Consider the following 24,288-nt stretch of genomic DNA (forward strand, 5'->3'; position numbering starts at 1 on the left):
ACAAACTATTCTAGTGGCCGGAGATGTTTTATGTAAAACGGTTTGATAAACATGATTGGTTGGAGAATAGCACTAAAAAAGAATAAACATATTGCTTATGTTGTTACTTGTTTAATGAAAGTGTTGGTAATCAAAGTGGAAGAAAGGCTATTGCAAGTGAAGGCTTTTGTAATTAGAGTCAACTGGGTGCCTTAAAGGACCATGTTGGGGATGTTAATGGTTTTCATAATAAGTCGGCACAAAAATATGGAAATCTCTTGAACCAAAGACAATCCTATGATGAGAATGTTACTCAGCGTAGTAATGAAGAAAATATTGCAAATTTGTATCGATTGTTGGGTTCAGTTCGTAGTTATAGATTCTTGTTAGAAAATAGTTTATCATTTCGTGGTCATCATGAATCTGAAGACTCTTTTTCTAAAGGTCTATTTCGTGCGACTTTAAAGTTGATTTCTGAGAACAACCCGAATATTGCTAAGTACAATTTAGGGAATGCAAAAAAAAAAAGAATAATAAGTTGACAACTCCATCAATACAGAAATAAATTATCGATTGCTTTGCGAAATAAGTAACCAATATTCTTTGTGAAGAATTAAAGATAATGTGTTTGGGTTGATAGCAGATTAGTCTAGTGGCGTGTCTCAAAAGGAACACATGGCCATAGATCTCGAGATATGTTGACAAACTCGGAGTTCTTAAAGAGAGTTTAAATGGAGTTGCTCATATGAAGAATGCATATTCTTCAACTCTTAAAGATGCCATCATTTCTTTATTATCAGATAATCGTTAAGCATAGATTAAGTAAGTAATATGTTTCACACTTTTTTTTACATAAACTTTAATAAAAATTATATTGTATCTTAAAGTTTATTTTTGTTTAAACTGGTAAGGGGTCAAGGTTATGATGGTGCAAGCAACAAGCGAGGAAAGTTTAATGGATTAAAATATTTGAGTTTGAGAGATAATCCATCAGCACATTGCATACATTGCTTTGCTCATCAACTTCAATTAGGAATTATGGTTGTTGCAAAAAAACGTACTAGTGTAAAAGAATTTTATGAATTTCTTTCCATGGTTTTTAACACGGTTGGTGCTTCTTGAAAAAGAAACGATATGATGTTGGAGTCAAAAAGAGTGAGAGAGAGAGAGAGAGAGAGAGAGAGAGAGAGAGAGAGAGATAGAGGAAAACAAAGTTCTTCTTGGTAAAATTAGGACAGGAAAAAGATTAGACCAAGTGATTTCCCTTGCACGAACCTGATACACTTAATGGGGTTCTCATCATAGAAATCATAAGTTTGTTCAAATTATTACCGGAAGTTGTTGAGGCACTTGCTTTTATTAAAGAAGATGGAGATAGTGTGCAACAACGAACTAATGCGAAAGGTATTCTTAAGTATTTTAAGAGTCTTGATTTTATGTTTTATATACACTTGTTGAAAGATATTTTAGGCTTCACAAATGCTCTATAAAAACATCTTAAAAAAATCAAGACTTGTGAGAAGCGAAGCGGAACAAACCGAGAATTGAATAATCTAAGACAAAACGAGTTTGACTAGATGTTGGCTAGAGTGACATCTTTTTGTGGAAAAAACAAGATTAAAATGTTAGATATGATGGAAATGCCTGGTAATCAACGAAACCTAAAGAATAGCATTATTAATCGACATTATTTTGAAGTTGAAAGTTTTAATACCGTTTTGGATATGCAAATTCAAGAAATTGGAATAGATTTAGTGAGATCTTAACTAGTTTGATAGAAAATATGTCTGGTTTAAATCCTTGTGATTCATTTTCTAAGTTTGACATATTGAATATAGTGGCGTTTTTTGATATGTATCCGAAGGACTTCGGTGATAAAAAGGTATGTTGAACAGCACTTGATTGATTTCGATGAGGTATTTGCACCCATGGCCCATATCGAGACCATTCGCTTATTGGTAGCCTTAGCGACCGCCACTGAATGGGAAATTCACCACATAGACATGAAAACCGTGTTTTTACATGGTGAGTTTAAAGAAGACAGGGCGTCTCAATCGGAAGGCTTTGAAAAATGGGGTGAGTAATACAAGGTGTATAAGTTGTTTAAAGCCTTGTACGGATTGAGACAAGCGCCGAGAGCTTGAAATACAAAGTTGGACCAGATATTAAAAGATATGAAATTCATTCATTGCTAAGCATGAGGCCAACACTAATCATTCTACCCACAAATCACAAACATCTCGATGACTGAACTCCCTTTAATCACTATAACTTTGTATCCAATTTTCGCACTAGTACAACCACCTTTGATGCACGGAAACGCCTGGAACCCACCGTACCCTATCCCGGAAACTCGTCGGGGACGGAAACGCCTACGGGGGCGGATGTGGGACGTTTCCATAACGTTTCCTGAGATTTGGGGACGTTCCTAAAAGCATCCGTTAAATGGGGACGGTAAATAACGATTCTGGGACATTTCCGATGAATTCCGGCGCCACATACGGTATTCCGGTGAAGATTCCGGTGCCGGAAAACAGATGAAGAAAAATGAAGAAGAAAAAGAGGCGGCTGTTTTATTGTTTACGTTAAATTTAAGTTTAGGTTTAATTAACCCCTTGATCTTTCACTTGTTTGCATCTAGTCCTTAAAATTTGTTAACATTTACATAAAAAATATTAAATTAGGTTATACATTTTAACATTTAACCCTCTTTATCTAAACTAGTTTACATTTGATCCTCAACTTGTAATTTTATACATAAAATGTTTAAAATTGACATTATATATAAATAAAAATTATATATATTTTTATTTTTATTAATAAGTAATTACTTATCTGTAGTATATATTTATTTTTTATATGTATTTATTGTCGTATCCGTGCCGTACCCGTTTCTTGATTTTTTGGAGTTTTGTCGTTTCCCGTTCCCGTACCCGTGCCCGTTTCCCGTTCCTGTACGAGTTCATGTGCAACATAGACAACCACACAACTAAGCCTGTAAACGAACCGAACGTTCGGTGAACTGTTCATGAACGTTCGGCGGGAAGTTCGTTTATGTTCGTTTATTTAATATACGAACGAACATGAACACAATATTTGTGTTCGTTTAATTAAATGAACGAACATGAACAAATGTTCCGTTCGTTCATTTATGTTCATGAACGTTCGTTTATGTTCATTTATTTATTAATAGAAAATAATTAAATATTATCCGGATATGTCTTAAAGGTTTTATATTTGATAATTTGTATTCATTTATGTGTTTTCATATTTAAGTCTGTTTGTGTTCATTCACATTAGTTCATATATATTTATTTATGTTCGTTTATCTTTGTTTAGTTATGTTTGTTTAGATTTTAAACAAACGAACATAAACGAACACAAATGTCCATTTTTAAATAAACGCAAATGAACATAAATATTTGTTCAATTAGTTATAAAGTTAAATGAACGAACACAAATATGTTGTGTTCATTCGATTCATTTACAAGATTTCAATATTTACATTGATGAATACATCGGTATTATTCTCATCCTCTACCGATTTTATTTGTGTTAGTTTGTGTTCGTGAACACATTAATTTTCTTAATGAACGAACACGAACATAAAATCTCGTTCGATAATTGTTCGTGAACACAATATTTTCTTAACGAACGAACATGAACAAGGCCTTGTTCGTGTTCGATCGGTTCGTTTACAGCCCTACACACAACCAGTGGCGAAGCTTGAGCAATGTCATAGCGGTGACTGAAATCCCGGACCAAAAAAATTTGGGTCTGTGCTTTCGGGTCGAGTCGGGTCATACAATATAAAGTCTAATATTTAATTTTTCTTCATTTATTAAAAGGACCATTTTTTCAATCATGGTTGTAGAAGTTTTAGACGCTAGTTGGGTGGTGGTATCGACTATGAATTAATCGAATCATACTTTTTATGTATATTTTTACATATATATATATATATATATATATATATAAAGTTGAATTTATAACTTTTATATATAAAATTAGAAGTTGAAGGAGTTAAAAGTAAAACTTGCCTAAACTTGTTTTAAATAAACTAACAAAGCTAGAGGGGTTAGATGTAAATAAGCATGTTTCCTTTACCTACTTTCTTCAACCTTCAATATTCAGTGACGTAAACGAACATAAACTTTGTTCATCACAAAGAGCACTACGACACAAACCCTAGCTCCAAATCAAGTTCAATTTTGGTCCGAATTTAGGTAAGAACTCATTCCACTTGACTGATTTGGTCTAATTTTGACCAATTGTCATCCAAATCTAGACCTATTTTTGACCAATTATTGTCCGATTGTGGAAAAAAAATCAAACGTTGGAATTTTATTAAAAAAGTAAAGAGCGGGGGGGTGACCAATTGCTTTACATGGAGGTGACCGGACTCAATACTTATAACATTTTTGGACGAAATCATGAAAATTTGCCTTACTAAGTGAAAAGACGGGGTGACCGGGGCCACCCTGGGTCCCTCTTAAGCTGCGCCCCTGCACACAACACCCGAAGGCAGCATGTGCCACTTTTGAAAAAATAAGTTGAAAAATTAGAGCCGCTGCCGCAATTACTGCAACAAAAACTACTGCAGTGCACCAACTTGCACGCTGCTTTAACCACATTACAAGCAACAATTTTAACAATCTCATTATTGGATACACACTTTGTTGTGAGGTATTCATGTATGAGTATTAACGACCAAAAGTTCCATTGGTAATTCATTGGTGATAATAATTACTAACGAGATCTCTGACAACAGTATGATCATGGGTAATTTGTTAACCGACGGATTACAAAGGGAATGTATCGATGGATTACTAATGACAACTTACATTAGAAAGTTACAAACAATTAAAATTAATTTCTCACGGTGAACTTGTCTAATTATTAGTTTTAGAATATGTCTCTAACGAACTTGTTTTGGGATTGGTTATAGCATGTGTCATGAATTAATTATTAGGCAATTCAATCTATAGTTTAACAAATTAAAATAGTGTCAACCCATCTGTATATAAATATTTTGATAACATAATGACTATAAATCAAACATTTCGTTCATTGTTTTATAAATACAATGTTAAACCAGATATACACATGATTCCTTAATTTATACAAGTATGCCACTCAATGTTCCTATGGCGCATACAATAGAAGATAAAAATAATAATTTATTTTATATTTCTGGATAAATGAAAACATAATGAGTAAAATGTTAAAATCGTCCTTGAAGTTTATTCAAGTACGCGACTTTCGTTCACAAAGTTTATTTTGTTCAAACATACCATTTACGTTTTCCAGTTCTTGCCAGCTATGTACAAATCACTAACGCCATTATATTTTTAACGTTAAATCAAGGGTACGTTAGTCCTTTTTAACTATTTGTTTATTTTATTATTTTTTAACTCAATAATAAACTTTGATTTAATCAGTTAAAGATAAAAATCCTAGAAAAAAAAAACCAATTCATCCTTCCCAGTTTCGTCTTCTTCCACCACTAAACCCATCTTCATTTACTCTCAACAATGGATGTCGGATTGTTGAATCCCACAAGTTTCATAATTCATATTTCACATGATCTTGAATCTCACAAGTTGCCTTAATAGGTAAAATGGATGCTGACAATTCATCTCTCTCTGAAATATGAAACCATGGATGTCGGATCTTACCTCAATCGCCAGAAAATAAACATACGATAGTCGCTTTACTCCCGAACCGTCGACCGCCGCTTGATCTAAACTTTAAGATTGTCGTCGCCGCTCATCGGACTTTGAACCACTGTTACTGCCACTGTATCTTTCGAACTACCATTTTTTGTTTGGTTAATTTGTTTCCAATTTTCTGCAACACATTCCGGCCATCTGAACCATTTTGGTGACTCCAAAACCGGTGGAACATGTCAAACTGATTACACATGTTGGTATGGAGGGTACCTATAGGTCCTCAAACCGGTCGGGATCTCACAACTAGTTCTTGAATCAATCTCGATTATAAGCTAGCGGAAATCACATATAACCAACCGAGGTCTCAGACCTTGAAGGTGTTACTTTATTTACTATAAAAAGAAAGTGAAAGAATATAGGGAGAGAGAGAGAGAGAGAGAGAGAGTTGTTGTAGTAGGTATTTGAGGTTATCTTTTCACGTTAATGCTTTACCTTTTATAGTTGAATTCATGCTACGCTTTTTCCTATTATTAACGGCCCATTGAGATTTTGGCTACAAGCCCCTGGGTCCAAACATACTTGAAAGACAAACAAAAGCATATTAATACAATGATAATTAAAATAACGAATACAAAAGACTTAATACACAAAATGAGCTTTACAATAGCACATCAAGCCACCCGGCCACTTGAACCATTCTAGCGAGTTGCCAGTACCTCACCAAGCATCCATTTGTGATAACTTTGCTACCATTCTACTCGTCTTTGAATTCCAAATAAAGACCCTAATGTCTCAAATGTTAATTGTAATTGTCGAAAAAAAATTTTGAGCTTCAGTTTGAGAATGGTTTCTAAGGTGGATGGTATTTTCCAGCTATAAATTTTGCACATCAAAGAAAAAGTCAAAACTTCCCTTTGTGTTAATAAAATAAATGGATGGAGAAACGATTTGGACGATGTTGCCAAAGATCGGTGAACCTCAATGGTCTAATTGAAAAAAGAAAACTTTTTGAACGACAATCGCAAAAATGACCAATCCTCAAGAACGATTTTTGACACTTTACTCAAGGACGATCTATACATGTGTGCCGCCGCACCATGCCAGGGAGTAGAGTCTTTTATTTTTATATGCATGCCGAGCAATATGGCGACTAGATACGAGCATCACATAACATAATATGATAAATTTGCATGTGGGCCAACAAGTCTCAATAAACTGTCGTGAATAAAACATACAAATAAAAACCTTCACAAACGAGCATATGGAACATGAACACGTGGGAAACCCATTCTTTGTACCGACCTACCCTTTTTACTATGAACTCCGCATAATACACATTGATGATTAGTGGAGTCGTATTCGAAAATTTAAATACCTTGACTGAGCCAAAATAGAAATGCCCAATAGATTAAATGGATTATGGAATAATTGGATCCTATATATTTCAGATGAATAAAATCAGTGACGAAACCAAGAGCTTTTGAAATGAGGGTTGCAATAGATTTTTTTATAAGTTTATTAATGTCTATGTTTACTAATACTCATGTAAATAGAGTAATAACTAATAAATTTAAAATTAGAAAAAATAAAACTTAAGAATCTAGATTTTTTTTATAATGTATCTTATTTACTAAATTGAATAAGAGTTATTAAACTAATAAAGTAAAAATGATGCGTTATCATAGTTGAGAAACAACAATAACCAAAGAAGCTCTATAAGAAAAAATGTTAATAGATGGGCTTAACGAAAATGGGCTCACAACTTAACCTAATATAAATACTAAGTAAATACAACCCACGTCTTCATTTTCATTTATTCTTAAACCTACACTATTGACCTTCCGACCCTCATTTCTTATCAAATATACACATATTTTCTTAATTTTCTCTCAACATTTTAGCTACTTTACGGATAATAAGAGGGGTCAAACTCTAAAAGAACGATAGGAGCTTGGATACCTCTGCTTAGAAAGGTTTGCTTGCTGGAGAGGCTCAAGGCTCTTTATAATTATGTGCCTCGGTTACTCCCTAGGGTCGACCTGATGATTAGTGTTCAAATTCCAATGGCCACCAACTAACAAAATGCTAACTTTGTTTAAATACCAATACCACCAACTAACAAAATGCTAACTTTAGTAACCTAGAGGGAGGGGGTGAATATATTTTTAAAACTTGTTCAAAGATGCGAATCTACTCTAGTAAAGAGCTTCAGGGATAGGGACGACAAAAATGGTTTATATACGAATGATGATGTAGAACTTGGTCTTCTCTTCACTCTTTCTTTTTCTTGATTTCTTTTCTTCAAATTGATATTCAATTTAAAGATCTTAAAGACAAATATGTTAAGTATGTATATATGAATGTTTAGAGCAAAAAGGGCGAGGAAAATGGCTGCGAAGGCTTCAATTTATAGGCATACCACAACATCCGAACAAGGATAGGACCTTCCACGGTCGCTTATACAGTTGGTCCATCGATTGCACATGCTCAGTCTACCTTGTCTTGGATAGTGTATTTTGTGAGTGTTGTGCTTAGTCTTGTACACTTTTGCAAGACACATGGTAGGGATCCAGGCTTGTATTTGAGTTTCCGGTGTAACCAAATATTCAATTACTTTTCATAAAATTTTATATCTATTTTTGTTGGTATGCACTTTTCTATGATATTTGGGTGTGTTATTTCCTCTTTTTGTCAAAGCCTACTCTTTTTTTCAATAAATGTATACAAGTTTTTAAGATGTGTGTATTTTTCTTTTGAATATCAAATCTTTTAGATTTTTTTAATAACTCATTTAAAAACTTTGGCTAAGACTAGGGGTGAGCACGCTTCGGTTTAGTTCGGTTATTGGGTGAAACCGAAACCGAAACCGCAGCTATCGGTTATTTTAAAATACCAAAGGATTGGTTTTTGGTTTTCCGGTTTTCGATTACTTCGGCTTCGGTTTCAGTTACGTTTATTTTCGTTTTTTTTTAATTGTGAGTAGACATTAAAAAAAATAAAAAAAATAGAGTACCTAATATATATTGAATTCAAATACAAAAATAGGCACGTGTTACGTGGAACCAAACAATTAAAGTTGTTTAAGTAGTAGAGTTTAAAATTCAACAAAGTTTTTAATAAAAAATACACTAAGAGTTTGGCCCAAATTGCTATTCATTATCTTATTTATTATCAAAATTTAGACTCAATTTTCATAATCTTCATCACCATCAATGGTAGATTCATTTGATATTTTGTTCCGGTCATAACATCTTAAAAAAAACACGTAGACAACATAGGTTCGATTAATGGGTTCGGTTCGTTTTCTTTCGTTTTTTTAAAAAGGATAACCGAACCTAAACCCAAAAATCGGTTTTTTCGAAAAACGAAAAAAATAACCGTCGATTAATGTTTCGGTTCGGTTTTTTTGGGTTCGGTTTTTCGGTTCGGTTTATTCGGTTTTCTGCTCACCCCTAGCTAAGACATATTAAAAATATTTTGTGTTTTTAAAAATCTTCAAGTTATTTTAGTTTTAGTTAAAAATTTTCTAAGATTGCAGTACTTATGTTGTTTATCCATTTTGTGTAGTTCTTTCATTTCTTGATCTTTAGGTAATGTGATGATCATTTCTATATTTGATGTAGTAATCGTCTTAATTTGTTCTTATAACTTAAGTTGTTTCTTTAACTGGTTAGGGCATATATGTGACCAATGGCGGATCCAGAACAAAATTCCAAAGGTAACCTAGTTTTTTTAATCGTTGATTCATGTAAATAAAATAAAAAAAGGCGATAACAAATAAAGTTAAACAACTGCATAATAGTGATCTCTCATCTTCGGAATTTGAAAGATAAGAATCGACTCATTACATCGTCTTCCGTTATTTTATCAAATGTTTCTCTTCCGATCTCATATACTAGAGCATTGTTCAAATAATCATCATCCATTCGATTGCGTAAATCCGTCTTAATAAGCTTCAATTTAGAAAAACATATTTCAACAGTTGCGTTTACAACCAGTAAAACCAAAGCTAGCTTCAATATCCAATATCCGATAAACCAACGAAAAGAAGGATCTTTTCCGGTCTCCACCATTAGACGAGCAATGTCACATATTTCATAAAATTGCAAATCTTTCATCTTGCTTTATAGAGTGGTAGAAGACCTTACGATCACCCAAAATACACCCCCTTATTTTGTACTAAAATCATTCAGATATATCTAAAAAATGTCACTATCTTAAATATGTCAGACTTAGAAATCATGTCACAAGGAGTTAAACCCTGCATATTTTCTAACAAAGCAGTTGTTACCTTACTTAATTGATTTCCAAATTCTCGAATTTGCGTATCCAGAATCGTATTAAAATCCCAATTTCAAAATGATGTTGATTAGTAATGAACATCAGTGGCAAATTGTGAAGTTGATAATGATAGTGGCGATATAGAGCATTAGGAGAGCTCGGAAAAAAAACTTATGTTTGAGAACGAGCCAATGAAGATCGAAACCAACCTCGACAAAATAAACGTGTTAAGTTTTTTGTGGATAAAAATTAGAGCCAAGTTTTGGAAATAGATTGGTCTAGTTGGAAAGTTTAACTTTGTAATCTTGCGTTATGGTTATATCCTAGCCCTTGCTAGCTTCTCGATAGGAGGGGCTCGGGTTCGTTTGTTTTTAATGAAAGTTGTTAAAAAAAGTAATGATATTATTTTTGTTTCAATGCTTACCATAAGTTTATGTCATATCTAATGTTTTAATATTGTTTTTTACGCAAAAAGAAGTAAGTTTTTCCAACATTACAGCAAACCCGTTTTGTCTTAAATCACTTATCATTCAATGTTTCTTTTGTTCTGTTTATCAACTTAGCTGCTTCTAATAAGTCTGGACTCTTTTTAAGATGTTTTGACAGAGTATTTGTGTGGCCAATCAACTTAGGTGTTGAAGACTGAAGCTTGATGTATTGATGCAGGATTGTATGTGTTATTAATTTTATATAATTGTATTTTATGTTTTTGGAATTTTATCTTATTTTAATATGTGTGGGCTTTTAACTAATGGGTGGGCTTTAACTTAATTAGGGTTGTAAATAAAATTTTGAGATGAGGTGTTGGGCTTCTTAAAATTTTTAAGGGGTAACCTAATTTTCATTTAAGTGTAACTCGATATATAAAACGACTATTTATAAAAAAAAATTGTACTAAACGGAAGTTGAGGGATGACCCGGGTTACCCCTGTCCCTAAGCTATGTCCGCCACTAATGTGACATATAATCAACAATAAACGTGTAACATTGAATCATTTTAATCTTGATCACTATCAAAACAAAAGTATTAATTAAAGTCTAAAAATTGTTCTTCAAATACTAACAACGATCTACGCTCCATATTAATTGTTCGCATAATCCAAGCCTTAATAACGATCGACTATATTTTAAGGGTTAGGCTAAATGTATCCTCCCTGGTTGCTTGTCATACCCCCCTTGGAAAAACCAACTTTCATATTAACCCTTAAAATCATATAATTACCAAATTAGCACAAACGTAAGGATTTAATATTATTTTTTTTACAAGTTGCGTTTTCATTTTATGATTTCGAGTGTAGGGTTTTGGGTTTCGGTTTTAGGGTTTAGGGTTCAGGTTTAGGGTTTGGTTTCGGGTTTAGGGTTTCGGTTTTAGGGTTTATGGTTTAGGGTTCGGTTTCGGGTTTAGGGTTTAGGGTTCGGTTTCGGGTTTAGGGTTTAAGGTTCGGTTTCGGGTTTCGGGTTCAGTTTCAGGTTTTCTTTTTTTTTTTTTGGTAAAAGGGCATTGCCCTTGGTAAAATTTACTGAAAAAGAAAAAAAGAAAAATACAAACTAGTGCATCTCCCCCCTCCTGGACATTTACCATGGAGGAGGTTGACCACAAATGAAAACATAATACTAAGCCCGAAGGCATACAATTTGGGACATAAAACTTAACGAAACATTGGACTAGGCCTAATATAATAGGAGAAGCAAGAAGATCCCCTCCAAGAGGATTGGCCGAGCCCATCTTGAGACAAACTATAAGTCCAAACTCAAATGTGTTACATATCGGCCATATGAATCATCGCACGGGGCCACGCCCCATAAGCCCAAATGAATTAACCTTCATCCCATGACAAGTGGAGCCCAGTCTTGGCAGACGAAAGTCCAACAAATATCCCATGCATATTCTCTAGCCCAGATCTTTCCCCCTGCGTCAAGCCTATATAACATAACCTAAGCCCAGGGCTAGTTTGGAGCATTAAAGTTGTCTGTCCAGCCCAGTCCCCACCAACTAGCCCAGGCCTAACTTGGACAACAATCCTTCGGCCCAAAACATCAGTCCCGGGTCCAAATTCCAAATCAAACATACGGCCCACTCCGGCAAGGAGTCGGCCCAGGTTATATCCGGGCCCCAACCAAATCTTAGAGCATCCAAGTCAGAACAAGATATGATACAAAATTCAAATCTCCTCAATCCCAAAAACTAAGGAAATTCAAATCTTGCACCAAATATGGGATGAACAACCAACTCAGCTCCAACCCATACCATCCAACCCGGATCCATAAACAAGATCCGAACCCCTTACATTGTTCACCGAAGATCAAATCAGCAAAACCGAAGATCAAATCAGCAAACTCAACCAAATCTCATCCAGATGTCATTATCATATGAACACCACTAACTAGGTCCAGGAAACACCTCCGGCACTCAATCATAGACGAATGCTTAGGCTAGTTAAACTGGACTAATGATGAACAAGAGATAAAACCCATAAACCCTTAATAAAACAACATAGTATGCAACCAAAACCCCAATCAAATCTAGATCTCCAATGAACTGCCTAGCACATTAATCAATTCAACCCTGGCAATAGAACAACCTGGTGCCGATACTCCGACACCCGGATTAAGCCCACACATGCGTGATGCCTCCATTTCTTACCACCAAGATAATTACGGCGATGCATAACATCAAGAAAAATCAATGAATAAGAAAGTGGTTCATATCATGCATAAGATCATGACTCCCATATAATACCCCATGAACCTCGTGAAGCCGGAAGAAAACCATGAACACCATCTTCATATGCTCTGCCCAAGTTGTCAAGCACCAACCATCGTCATAGTTGGGTAACAGCCTTGAACATCTCCATAGCCGATTGACTTCCTACGCAAGATAGGATTGTTGCCAGCCTTCATACACGACGAATACCAGCAACCTAAAGTCTCTCTAAAAAAACTCCGAACCTATCCCTTTGTCTCTGGTGATCTAGCTCCAAGTCCAGAAACCTGAACCTGGGTAACAGCCAAAGAATGGCCGATTGACATCATAGTCAAGACTATGATCGATTGATTCCAAGGAACCAATCAAGCTCGCCTCCCATCCTCTGTAGGGATACAAGCTGGAGATACTCACACCTCTCATCATCGGTTGCCTAGCCCCAGAAACTAATTCTGGGTAACGATGGAGAACAAATCAAGATCGATTGGCATCATGCTACGGATTGCATGATTGAACAAAACAGAAAGAATCTGGTTGTTCGAGATCCAAGTCTCAAGAGGAGATTGGAAGCCAAGGATGGGAGATGTGATGGAGGAAAGGGACGGACTAGGGAGGGGAAAAAATCGCCCCCCCTAGAGAGAAACACCTTGAGTTTCACACACAAAAACCGTGAAAATGAATTTCCTTTCAGTTTCGGGTTTAGGGTTTAGGGTTTCGGGTTTCGGGTTTAGGGTTTAGGGTTTTGGGGTTTTGGTTTATTTTGTAAAAGATAAAGTGGTAAAATAAGGATATTATAAATATATATACTATTAAAATTAAAAAAAGATATTATAAATATTTATAATATTAATATTAAAAATATTAATATTAAAAAAATAAATTAATAGTAATACTTGATAGTTTTTAATTTGATATATGTAGTGGAGGTTATTAAATGAAAGTAATGTTGTAGGGACTAATATATATATAAATAATGTCAAGAGATAATTGTAATTTATGTAATAAGTTCAGGGGGGAGTGTATATTTAGTAAAAATGAAGTAAGGGGGGGTATGTTTAGCAACACCCTATTTTAAATATATACATGGAGGTTGTCATTTAGAATTATAATACCAGTGGATGATTCTTAATGTCTAGTTTCTATTAATAGAATGTATCACTAACGAATTTTTTTTATGATAATGGCCATACTCAGGCAAACATATGAAAATCCTGGGTACTGATAATTCCATCCTTGATCGCAGACGTATTAACGATGAAATCAATGGCCCCCGTCGACAAATTCCATCCTAACGATGAAATCCATGCCCCCCCATTGACAATCGCCTGAAAAGGATTGAGTGAGAATCTTACCAAACCTGAAATCTAATCCAATATTAGAAATGCATTACTGAAAAACCAATTTTCAGGCTAAACGTACCCCCCGGTTTCTTGTCATACCCCCTCCCTAGAAAAACCAATTTTCATATTACCTCTTAAAGTTATATAATTACCAAATTAGCACGAAAATAAGAATTTTATATTATTTTTTTACAAGTTGCGTTTTTTTATGATTTCGAGTTTAAGGTTTCGGGTTTAGGGTTTAGGGTTCGAGCTTAGAGTTTCGGGCTTAGGGTTCGGGTTTAGGGTTTAGGGTTTAGGGTTTAGGGTTTTGGTTTAGGGTTTAGGGTTCGGGTTTAGGGTTCGGGTTTTCGGGTTTCGGGTTTAGGGTTTCGGGTTTAGTGTTTAGGGTTTAGGGTTCGGGTTTAGGTTTTCGGTTTTCGGGTTTAGGGTTTTGGGTTTATGGTTCGGGTTTAGGGTTTTAGGTTTTCGAGTTTCGGGTTTATTTTGTAAAATATAAAGAGGTAAATAAGGATATTATAAATATATACTATTAAAATTTTAAAAAAATATTATTATAAATATTTACAATATTAATACTAAAAAAATAAATTAATAGTAATACTTGATAGTTTTTAATTTGATATATGTAGTGAAGACTATTAAGAGAAAAAAATGTTGTAGGGACTAATATGTATATAAATAATGTTAAGAGGTAATAGTAATTTATCAAATAAGTTAAGAGGGGGTGTATATTTAGTAAAAATGGTGTTAGGGGTACGTTTAGCAGCACCCGTAAAAATTCGCCAGTAATGCTTTTGCATCAACCGCCGACATTTAGAAGTATAGCACTGTTTATGAAAATAATTTTTTGAGCTATTCGTTTTTAGTTTTAGTAGAATTGTCTCATATAAAAATTGAACGTTGATGATAATCATTTATTTAGTAAACTAAGGTTAAATTTTTGAAGGTAAGAATATTTTGAGATTTCTATAATAAAAGTTAAAATAAAAAAGAGTCACAAAAATGTGAAGGGTACCACTGATTGCTGGTCTTTACTGGTTGTGAAAAAAAAACTTTAAAAAGATTCAATAATAATTATAAAAAATAATAACTAAAAATATAAATTAAAACGAAAAAAATTAAAAAAAAAACTAAAGTCTGATTAACTTTAGAGTTGAATTAAGCTTTTAGGTTTAAATTTATAAGATTACTCAACTCATATTTCTGTTCCTTAAAAAGGTCGTATAAATCTCTCTCCATTCATCCAAGTACACCTATAAATATCTTCCATATTAAACAAACGTTGTACTAATTTTCAGAGTTGAAATTAATTAAGAAAAGTCATTTAGAACCATTACGTAGTTTTACTTTTACTTTTCCTAATAAGTTAGTCAAACACTTTTATGGTCGCTTTTGTCTAGTTTTGAAACCTTCAATAAATATTTCACCTTTTTTTTTCTTGCTATATTTCTAGAGATGCTTGATAACATTGTGTTAACAGGACGTTTTTACCTACCAATGCAATACAATTGGCATCTAAACTTCTTATAAATAGCTTGAATATCTCATCTCCTTGGCACATTCATACATTCACACAAAACAAGAAACTTAAAACAATCTCAAGTTCTTGATAAACATATTGATAAGTGTATTAGTCGTCGGGCAACAACTTAACATGATGGTCTATAGATCATGGAGGATGATCACGACTGCTGTCGTTATATGTTTTCTCTTATTTGATTTTGGTTTCGCCCAAATAGGTATATATGCAGTATAATCTATCTTTTCGATCAAACGAATTTTTTCATAATCAAACTAGACTGGGAGCTGGCTAGGTAATAGAAAGTTACGATAACTTTATATTAAAAATAGTTCCAATTACAATAAAGAGGCAGGTAAGCGGGCAACAAGCTGCGCTGCCACCCCCTTTTGAATGGCAAAACCGATCCTACTGAAAACAAAGTTATCGTTCTTCGGTGTCGATGAGTTACTGTGCACGACCCGCTGAACTCTTTTTAGAAACGCAACAGCATCGGGGGCAAGAGACCCAAATGTGTCAAAAGCAAAAGGAATGAAGGCGTGTTGATTCTCCACACACGCCTTCTCGTGCTTAGTAATTTTTCTGCTTCTGCCTTTAGCACGGCATGCCTAGCAACAAACCCGGTGTCCCTAAGCCCGACAAGAGGGGACACCCCAGTAAGGTCCACACAAGCATTCTCCCCCCCGCCCATCCAAACACAAGAATGTCCGCTGGTCGGAGAGTAGACCTTCCTTCACGTGGATCCGGCAAGAAATTCACAGGAGCCTCTTTTCTTGTCGAGATTCCCGCCCGTTTTAACACATTACAAAGGACATCTCTGACCAAATCATGTCTATATTTGAACCCAGGGAGTTCTTTGCAATTAATCGCGTGTTCACCAAAATTATCTAAACAAACCTTACGACAGACCGGGCATGGCTCATCAACTGGGAACAGTGGGATCATTAAACGATATTTAAGAATGGCTCGGTACTCCACTGCTGACATGTGCTGGCCTAACCCTTCGATTGGGGTGACAGTCAAAAAGTCTTGAGAATGAGGAGCCTGAAGACATTCTAATACCGCTCTTTGACGAGAGGACATGCCAAACTTTTCTCCCAAACTTTGGACGGTTTTACTATAAAGGGCACTCGCCAAAGCATTTTGGGCTTTAGGGGGGGGTGTCCTTGTTAGCGAACCTGCCAAGATCAAAATCGGGAATAGAGTTGTGCAAATAATCCATCGCACACCCAAAATTAACCAGGTTGAGTCTATTTGAACCAGTTGGTTATTAATTCGAATTTCAAGATATTTTATTTTTTGTTCTTCCAAACTCTCAATTAGTAAATCATCTACTTATTTCACAATCTTCATACTTAACGTATCCGGTTTTTGAAACCTATCCAACCGTTATGAACATGGCTGGTTGAATTATCGCCACGTTAGATAATAAGACAGCAATATACAACATTCAATGGTGTTCATGTTTTCTTTTAAAATACCATTTAGTTTAATTCATTTGTACCTTATTAAGATCAAGAAGAAATTAATAACTTAATTTTGTGTTGGTTTATATCATATAGCTCCAAACTATACCTTCATGCATGAAGCAACAGAAGCCCCTAGGATTTCTTTCTTTGACTACATTGTCATCGGAGGAGGTACTGCTGGAATCCCAATTGCCACCACTCTATCCGCCAACTACTCAGTTTTATTACTCGAACGCGGTGGCTCACCTTACAACGATGCCAACATCACCAATTTAATGAATTTCGGTCGCTACTTCTTTGACACATCACCAGATTCACAATCTGTACAGTTTGTAGTCGAAGGTGTTGTGAATGCACTGCCTCTTGTCTTGGGTGGTGGCACGTCGATTAATGCTGGGTTTTACTCTCGTGGTGAAGAACAGTTCAACACCGAGGCCAAACTAACTGATGCAGATTTAATCGAAGATTCTTACGAATGGGTCGAAAATAGTATTGTTTATGATTTGCCTTTGGACAATTGGCAATCGGCTTTAAAAGCTGGTCTATTGGAAGCTGGGGTCACACCGGACAATGGGAATACTTATGATCACGTCATTGGTACTAAAGAGGGTGGTTCTATTTTCGACCAAAATGGAACGCGGCATACGGCTGCTGATCTGCTACAATATGCGAATCCAGAAAGGTTGTCTCTTTTCCTACACGCAAATGTTCACAAAGTCTTATTTAAGCATAAAGGTACGCATTAGAGCATGTCGTGGTATCTATTCAAATAGCTCATGGCTAGAATATTTTTTGTCGTATTATAACAATATAAATAATTACTGATCATTTCTTACTTGTTAACCTTGCATAGTAAGCTCAAAACCAAAGGCTTATGGAGTAGTGTTCGAAGATAGGTCAGGGAAAAAGCATGTGGCATATCTGAAAGGTAGAAAGCAAGATGAAATCATACTTTCTGCCGGGGCTCTTGGAAGCCCACAACTTCCGATGTTAAGTGGCATTGGTCCGAAAGACCAACTTGATGCCCTTAACATCAGAGTTGTTCTTGAACAACCTTTTGTTGGTCAGGATTTGGCAGATAATCCGCAAAATTCACTTTTCATCCCATCTCCAATTGGTGTTTCGCCATCTATAATCCAAGTCGTTGGTATTACTCCATTTGGTAGCTATATCGAGGAGGCCGGTGGCTTTAATTCATCTTCGCTAATCTTTCGGATTACCAGGGCTTTACGTATAAGGTATCATTATTGATTCGAATGTACCGAGTAAATAGAACATGTCTTAATACTATAATAAAATAAAAAATCATTTGTATAACTCATGACAAATTGGATTTGGTTACATATTTCTTGCAGAATGGGGGATTTATATTTGAAAAAATCAATGGCCCTTTATCAAAGGGTGAGCTGAAGATTGAAACTCGTAATCCATCCGACCTCCCATCATTAACATTTAACTACTTTAGTGAACCCGGAGACTTAGAGAAATGCGTCGGGGGGCTCGAAACCATTCTAAAAGCAGTTGATTCAGAAGCATTTTCAAACTACAAGTTTGCGAATATGACTGACCAAGATATTCTTGATCTTAACATGAAACTACCCTATAACTTGATTCCACATGAAACTACCCCATTTATATTTGAAAATGGAAACTCGTAATTTATATAAAATTACGAGTTTCATGAAACTCGTAACTTGATTCATGAAACTACCCTATAACTTGATTCCACATGAAACTACCCCATTTATATAACTTGATTCCACATGAAACTACCCTATATCTTGATCTTAACATGAAACTACCCCATTTATATTTGAAAAAATCAATGGCCCTTTATCAAAGGGTGAGCTGAAGATTGAAACTCGTAATCCATCCGACCTCCCATCATTAACATTTAACTACTTTAGTGAACCCGGAGACTTAGAGAAATGCGTCGGGGGGCTCGAAACCATTCTAAAAGCAGTTGATTCAGAAGCATTTTCAAACTACAAGTTTGCGAATATGACTGACCAAGATATTCTTGATCTTAACATGAAACTACCCTATAACTTGATTCCACATGGTAATACAAGTACTTCTTTAGAACAACATTGCAAGGATACTGTAAGAACTATATGGCATTATCATGGTGGATGCCATATCAGACAGGTAGTTGACGATGACTATAAGGTTATTGGGGTCGATTCTCTTCGTGTCATTGATGGATCAACGTTACTCAATTCTCCTGGAACTAATCCTCAAGCTAGCCTGTTGATGCTTGGGAGGTGCGTTATATTTTAAAGATAGGAACATATAGTATTGATACAATTTCTATTAATTAACTAACTTAACTGTTGCATTTTGGTTATATTGTTTTCATTTAGTGCAGGTACATGGGAGTTACAATACTAGGCCAAAGACTTGCAGGGGAGAAGCCATATGCGGATTGGTGATCTACTTATGAGTTATTTGGTGTTTATAGTACGTTTTGATATTGTTTTGCCAGTTTTAATGGTGGTATTCTCATTTAATTTATCTGATTGGTTTAGATTTCAATAATGTAACATCAAGATTAATAAATTTATATAGAATAAATGTTGATGTTTAAATTTATATTTCAGATGATGGGGATATGGTCTTATGGATATATGCATGTGTATTCACAAACAAACAGACGTTGTTAGAAGATGTTCAATTAGTAATAAATTGGAAGTGGTTTATAATTAACTAGGTTATTGTCCCGTGGGCGTCACGGGTGAAAATATTGAAATCGTCTAACAAACACATATAATTTCAAACAACAATATTTCCCGTCCTCGAAAATAAGTTAATAGAAATTGTCTAAAGTCGAAGGATAGACAAAGTCTATTTAATCAGATATTGGATATTATTAATTGTTAATTAGAAGATCATCGGAATTTGTACATTCATCTGTCGTCATTTGAAACCCCCCCCCCCCCCAAACATTCCCTTCACCTATATCCAATAGTCAATTCACAAATTATTTTATCTCTTAAACATGTAAGAATTGACATCTAACTGTGAGCCTCGTGTTTTTTTTGATAGTTTAAGTACCTTGTGTTTTTACAAGGTGTAGGAAGAACTACTTGATGTGTAATTTAAAATAAACATGAAGAAAGTTCTATACAATTTAACTATTTATTTAACAAAAGTATAATAAATTTAGTATCTACAACTCTCTAAATACTTCCTTGTATATAAGGTTTATACTTTAATTTGTAGCATTTTCCTGTTGATAAATATAAAAAGGAACAAACTGGTCTTTTAATAGCTAATAACTAAACAGTTACAAATATCAATTGGCTCATATAACTTGTTTAGCGATTCATAGAGCCATAAATTGTATATACTCTAATATTGACTTGAACTTGTTGTGTCTTGAACTCAAGATGTTAATAACCCATATTAGCTCAAACATGTTCTAAATCATGACACGAACCTGCACAATTTGACATGCCTAACTACATATTCATATGGCTGCTAATAACAGTCCGGATGTGGCAACCATTCGATATAATGACGCATTTTATTTTCCATTAGTAAGATACTAATAATGTATTCATTTTTTAATACATACAAAAGGTGAATAAAATAATTTTTTGTGATTCTTAAATATTTAGTAGTAATTGAAGCTTAATATTGTATAATAGTATTATTCCTCCTAATCATTATACCTCCACATGTGGAGTCATCACCATAAAACTACCTCAAAAAAGCTTTTAATAGATCATATTGATGAAACAAACCTTCACTTATAATTAAAACGTATAAGTTTGTTTAGGACATTGAATAACGCACTTGGCCCGAGTAAGAGTACATCACCGTAACGTTAAGACCATCCGTAGTCGAACGTTATGGGGGCGCGTTTTGGCCCAAAACGTCAGGGAACACCGCCCCCCCACCGTTTTGGGGTTTTTTTTTGAACGTTTTGAGTATAATGCGGAATTGGCACAAAAATAAAAAAAGAGCCGTTGCATCATGCCGTTGGGATTTAAAAAAAAATAAATTATATTAATTAAATTTATACTATAAAAACAAACCAAACTCATATTTTTTTAACACATTCCTCTATTCCTTCCACTTCTATATATTTTTTACTCAAATATTTCTACCAAAATGTTTCCGGACAACAACCAAAATGTTTTCGGTTTCGGTCAATTTGCCCGTCAAGGCAACCAAAATACACAACCGAACCCATCTGCCGCCCCGATGCCAACCGTACCTGTTAAAGAAAACAAATTATTTCAGGCTTAACCTCCTCTTCTAAAAGGAATATTAATATAACGTACGACGACTTTAAATGGTTGAGATTCAATCTCAATTTGATATGATTTTCATATTCATATTATATATGTAGGATGTCTAGGATTCTAATCTAAAGGCCAACAGTGAAACTACTACGACAAATAGCAAGTTAATTTAAGATCTAACTTTGACAAAAAATTAAAATTTTCGACCCGTTTACCCATCAACTGTCCGATTATATATACGTCTGTGTATAATTTAATTATATAGTACGATTTAATTAATGAATGTTGATCTGCACAGGGGTACAAATGTGTTTTAGGACTCTATTAGTTTCAATGTGCAATATCACATGTTCTACATGCCGAGAGTAAATCCTGAGGTCACCAATTTGCCATTCCGACAATTGTTATATCTGATAAATAACTGTGGCATTACCAAATTGATAGTGAGAATAATTTGAAAGAAGTGATAGGGTTGCAATAATCTTAATTCAAAGGGGTCGAAGAGAGTAGTTATGAAGATAGAGGCAGGAAAAAAAACCTGATTCCGAATCGGACCCGAAATCGGATGAACCTAAGGTACAAACCAGGTTTTGGTTCTTCAGAAAAATCGTACACAGACCGGGACCTGCTAAAACCGCCTCCGCCTTGACCCGGTCCTGACCTGGCCAAAACCAAATAAAAACCGGTCAATTCCAAACCGGTTAACCGAACCGAAACCGGCAAAACCGGTCAAAATCCAAACCGAAACCGATCGTAACCTGGTCAAGAATCCGGTTTTAACTTGAACCAAAACCGATAATAAACTGGTTTTGAATTTTGTTGTCCAAACAAAACCGGTTTCAACCCAAACTGGTTTTGAGTTTCAAACCGGTTTTGTGCACCTCTAGTCTAGATGGTGCTGCTAACTTGGACCGGGAGCATGCTGCTGGGTCGATAAATGTGAAGGAAACTTAGGCTATTTTCAAAACACGACTCAAGTTTGTATGGTACATGAATGCATGGCCTTATTTAGTTGTGGACATTAGCATTTAGTGGTTATTTTTACGTTTGAAATTTATCGGTCGACTTTTCATGATGGGCTCGACTTATGATTTATTAATGCTCAATCGAAAAGTGAAATATGATCACTGGAGAAGACTAAGGCGCAATGAAGAAATATAGTAATTTGGTGACAAATAGAGAAAATTAAGTAATATCAAGTGAAATCTGATCACTGGAAAAAAATTTTGATGTTAGAAAATAAAATGTAAAGAAAGATAGTTATAACATTATGACCTTAAACTTCCCGTCCACCGGACGGGTATAAAACTAGTTTCAATGGTTTGCGACACAATTCCATACATAGGTTCTGAGATTATTATCATTGACAACGATGTTACGATCCCAATTTTCCATATTGGGCATTCTTTACTCCAATTATCTTATCATACCCTCTTACTTAAACACGCTCCTATTGCTCCCGGCAAGAAAAATATTATCTCCAACACACAAGATGTTCTTGATCATCCTATTGCAATGATCTTCACTTACTTTTGTATATTAGTCGAGACAGCATGTGCAATCTAGACTTTGTAACATCCCGATATTTTTTATATATAATTTGATATTTTATACATGCAATAACGTGCATATATATCTATACATAATTGTAGAATATGATTTTATTATTTAAGATTTTCAATTGAATAATCTAAGTGTGGGGATATTTTTCTCTTAGTGTGTGTGTTTTTGTGTACTTGAAAAAACAAGAGAAACGAAGAGAGATCATGACGAATGTTTGAAATTTCTGTAAAAGTGAATGGATAGGTAGAGCCCTATTTTGTATTTGTTTAATTTATTCACGACGTATATTGTTAGCTTATCGGTTTGTTTATGTATGTTTGGGTCTGAGGCCATGTATTGAGAGTCCATTGGGCATTTATAAGGAAAGACTAGTATGGCATGTCTTCACCTATATAAGGTGAAACATGCACATACTAAACACAACCTTTTGAAAATAATCTTATCCACATCTCACCAACGTTCTCCCTGCTCCCTCTTTCTTTCCATTTCGGGTAACAACCAGACATAAACAAGATCCGAGATCTCTAGCGATTTCTGCTAGCTATTAGTTGTTCGATCCGTTATTAGGACCTACAATTAGTATCAGAGCTTTCAGCTCTACTAGTTGTAGTTATTGGGTCACAACCTTGGATTTTGGTCTTGTTTATATGTTTAAGACTTGTGTTCAAGTGTTAAAGTGGGCTTTCGAGTTCACTTGTTATTATAGTTGAGTGTACAAGCTTGAATTAAGTGTTGTTTGAAGCTTTTGGGTTGTGAAGAAGTGTGTTCTTGAAAGTATTTGGATTTAAGAAGATTGTTTGTTTAAGCTTGAAAGTTTTTGAAGAGCTACAAGTGTTCATCGGGTTTCTTGGTAGATTAATCGAGTTTCCATATTTGGCAAAGGTGTGCTTTTCTGAAAAACTGCGCATAAAGTGAAAATTGTATTTTCTGGAAATTCCAATCGAATCGAGTTAGAAACCATTCGAATAGAGTTTATAACCCAATAAAATCTATAAACCAATCGAATCAAGTCTGAAAACCAATCGAATTGAGTTTCTATTCGATTCAATTTCTTTTTCAATTCAATTCGATTAATTCATTCGATCTGTTTATCATTCGATTCGATTCAAAACATATTCGATCCGTTCATACTTAGAGCTTCTGGACAGGTACCGTTGCATTCCAGACTTGTTTAAGAAGATGGCAAACGATCCCGAGATGTTGAAAAGCTACATGATGTTGGAGAATGATGCTGGAACCACTACAAAACCTCCAAAGTTGATGTCTTTTGAAAACAACTTTGATGATTTCAAATGGAGGTTAAAGAATTATATTAGAATGACTGATACTACTCTCCTTCGATCCATTGAACAAGGACCCCATAAGCCTGTAACCTTAACCCCTAATGGACAGGTTGTTACTCCCGTTGAAACCTATGGGGATGAGGATAAGAAACTGATTAAAGAGGACCAAAAGGCTTATGGAATCCTTAGTATTTGTTTGTCTGCTGATATTGCTCAAACTCTGAG

General features: G+C 34.9%; 1 pseudogene across 1 annotated transcript; it reads left to right on the top strand.

Annotated features, from left to right (window-relative positions):
• Window positions 1-15,293: 15,293 nt before the first annotated feature.
• Window positions 15,294-19,588, top strand: LOC143614602 (protein HOTHEAD-like; annotated as a pseudogene). The gene is made up of 5 exons (XR_013150312.1): window positions 15,294-15,718; window positions 17,061-17,702; window positions 17,821-18,200; window positions 18,760-19,231; window positions 19,336-19,588. The product of XR_013150312.1 is annotated as a protein HOTHEAD-like (transcript).
• The last annotated feature ends 4,700 nt before the right edge of the window (window positions 19,589-24,288 follow it).

Source organism: Bidens hawaiensis, unplaced genomic scaffold (genome assembly GCF_021521415.1).
Source record: "Bidens hawaiensis isolate Kalapana, Puna unplaced genomic scaffold, B.hawaiensis_p1.1 tig00002273_1, whole genome shotgun sequence".
Lineage (NCBI taxonomy): Eukaryota > Viridiplantae > Streptophyta > Magnoliopsida > Asterales > Asteraceae > Bidens > Bidens hawaiensis.